This window comes from Oryctolagus cuniculus, chromosome 1 (genome assembly GCF_051225735.1).
Source record: "Oryctolagus cuniculus isolate XC-2025 breed Fujian yellow rabbit chromosome 1, ASM5122573v1, whole genome shotgun sequence".
Classification (NCBI taxonomy): domain Eukaryota; kingdom Metazoa; phylum Chordata; class Mammalia; order Lagomorpha; family Leporidae; genus Oryctolagus; species Oryctolagus cuniculus.
The window spans coordinates 189378376-189381755 of NC_142867.1; positions in this window are offsets into that span (position 1 = coordinate 189378376).

Consider the following 3380-nt stretch of genomic DNA (forward strand, 5'->3'; position numbering starts at 1 on the left):
ATGGCAATGGTGATAAATTTCAGTTTGGAGTAGCTGGCACTTAGGTTCAGAGAGCAAACCTAGACTAAGTGGCATCATTTACTGTATGAGATAGAAGCTCAGAAGAATCAGGGCCAGAGATCTCATGCAGAGGAAGAAATGCAAAATCCCTGATGTCACCTGCTGCCCAGAAACCCATTTGCTGCCTATACTTAATGACACTGGTATATTCTAAACTCTTCCTGTTATAGGAGCCCTTTGGAAAGGAAACACTTCTATGATGATCACTCACAAATAGACTAAGTTAAGATGAAAAATTTCACAGGAATCATTGGCAGGAGGCTTCTGGGGATGTAAGGATAAAGAAGATGCTACATCACAAGGGATTCACCATTTGAGCATCGTCTTCTCTCGCAGAGGTTAGACAGTTGAGAATGGATGCCTACCTTTCACTACTGTGTAACTTATCCAACTTATAATATTTCAAAACTGAACAGTGCAGAGAGGCACCAAAATATGCAACCCAATGTTTATCTGGCAGAAATGAAATAAAAGCTCAGTGCCAGCACACTCATTTATTTAATTTAGCTAATGTAGAGTAACTAATTCAAACACCACCCACTGCCATCAATCAATCATGGAATTTTTTGCTTGAGAAGATATTATCAATAATGAGTTTAATTCTTCTTCTCAAAGTGAAATCCATAACTTTGTTAAATAATAGTAGAAACCACAGACTACACCTATTTCTAACACAATTTTTGGTCTGCCTAAAGAATCGTTTTTACTTTTAAATTTCTGAATGAAGTTATTTGAAAGAATACTTTGATGAACAGAGGAAAAAAGGTTTTAAAGTGACAGGTGGTTCTCAGCTGCTTTCTTTTTTCAGTCTTTGTCAGATGCAAATTTGAAGTTTAGAAGCAGTTCATCAGCACCAGCTTTATACCCTCTCTCTGACACTGGCAAGCAACATTCATATGATGGACTAATGTGCTGATGCTAAATATGATGTTGAATAACACGAGAAAATGTGTAAGGTAATACTTTAGCTCAGAAAAATGTACCTTGTATGGGAGCAGTGCGTTGCTGCTGCTTGCGACACCAGCAGCCCATAACAGGGTTCCAGTTGGAGTCCTGTCTATACCACTTCTAATCCAACATCCTGCTAATATGCCTTGGAAAGGCAGCAGATAATGCCCCAAGTACTAGGGCCCCTGCTACCCTTGTGGGAAAACTGGATGGAGTTTCTGGCTCCAGGCTTTGTTCTGGGCCAGACTTGGATGCTGTGGACATTTTGGGGGTGAATCAATGGCTGGAATGTTTCTCTCTTCCTCTTTGTTCCTCCCTCTCTCTGTGTCACTCTTTCACATAAATAAATAATTTTGTTAGAAAAAAACAAGGTGTGGGCATGATGGTGCAAGAGGTTAAACTGAAGCTTGAAATACCCACAACCCATAGTGGAGTGCTGGGATCGAGTCCCCTTCTGCTTCTGATCCAGCTTCTTGCCAATGCATTTGGAATGCAGCAAATAACAGGTCAAGACCCTGAGCCTCTGCCACCCTTGTATGAGATCCAGATAGATCCAGCCCCAGCTGCAGCAGGAGTTTGCGGACTGAACCAGTGGAAGGAAGACCTTCTGGCGTGTGTGTCTAGTCTTCTGTCATTCTGTTTAAAATAAATAAACCTGGCCGGCGCCACAGCTCACTAGGCTAATCCTCCACCTTGCAGCACCGGCACACCAGGTTCTAGTCCTGATAGGGACGCCAGATTTTGTTCCCGTTGCCCCTCTTCCAGTCCAGCTCTCTGCTGTGGCCCAGGAGGGCAGTGGAGGATGGCCCAAGTGCTTGGGCCCTGCACGCCATGGGAGACCAGGAGAAGTACCTGGCTCCTGCCATCGGATCAGTGCGGTGCGCTGGCCGCGGCGGCCATTGGAGGGTGAACCAACAGCAAAGGAAGACCTTTCTGTCTGTCTCTCTCTCTCTCACTGTCCACTCTGCCTGTCAAAAAATAAATAAATAAATAAACAAACAAACAAACCTTAAGGAAATACAAAGTTGTATAAACAGGAATGTATGTATTAATTTTTAAAGTAATAAAAGACTTGGACAGAATACTAGAGTTTATCAAGGGTGATTTCTCAATGAGGGAAATGCAGGGTTTGGGCTTTCTCTACTTGATTTTCTGAAACGAGAGAAAATGTTAACTTTATATGTGATTATAAAACACAAAAGATCACAAACAACAACTAAGTTTTTGTTGTTCCTATTTATTTCCTTCATAATTAAGTTTTGAGCTAGGTCTCTAAAGCTTTGGACATTGCAGGGTCAAATACGTAACCATCAGAAGAGGAGTCACAATGAACAAACAGACACAAGGATTGGGTCAGGGAAGGCAGGGGGACCAACGCAGCAGGAACGTGAGCCAGGCGGCTCCTCATAACCTTCTATAATAAACATTTAGGAGTGTCAGGTCACTCTCATGCCAAAACCAACTATTTTTCTTACTTCATTTATCAGGGGTAAAAATTATCACAAGAAAATATATCTGTGCATACTGCTTTTCATAAAATGTACTGTACCATGTTTCATCCCAGTTTGAGAAAAGCTGGTTATATTTAGGATATGATGCCAAACTCTTTCCAAATAATGAAATTTTAACTACTTCCATTGCAAACAGATAGAATTTTCTCCTCCTTACATCAAAATATGTCACTTTCAAGAAGAAAATGGGCAAATTATCTAAATATTGATGATGATGTGCTTAAAGTATTTTTACCATTGAATAATGATATTCTCCTTAGGAACTTATGAAACAATAATCCTTGTAAGAAACTTTAAAAACAATCTGTTTTATTTTTAAGAACTATTCTATTTAAGATGGTTCTTGAAAATTTGATTCACATAGTATATTCATGAAACTTAATTACATTAGCATAATTATAGTACTGGGCTTTAAAATATGTAATTTAACTCTGTCCCATTTAGATTTTCAGGGACTTTGTGTAGCTCTTGAAAAAACTTCTAATGACAGAAATAAAAACAAAAGCAAAGAGTCCTCTTCCAAGGCTCTGACTGAATCGTAATTTCACAAAGAAAAGCAGAAATCTACTAATACTTGACCTGAGCCATCTTTTTAAGAGGCAACCTAGAAAGAGCTCCAAAATATTCTAATAACACTGTGAGATAAGTCAGGATCCCTGTTGTTTTCTTCTCTCCTCTACCTTCATCAAGGCATATAGCGTTATGCTTGAATATTGAAGCATCTGCTTTAAGTACAGGAAAGAAAAATGTAAAAGGATGTGTAGGAAGAAAAACAAGAACATAAAAAGGTGAAAATTAAATTTAAAATAAAAAAGAAGAGGAAAGGTCAAATGTGAAGTTCATGAATACCTCTGCATGATA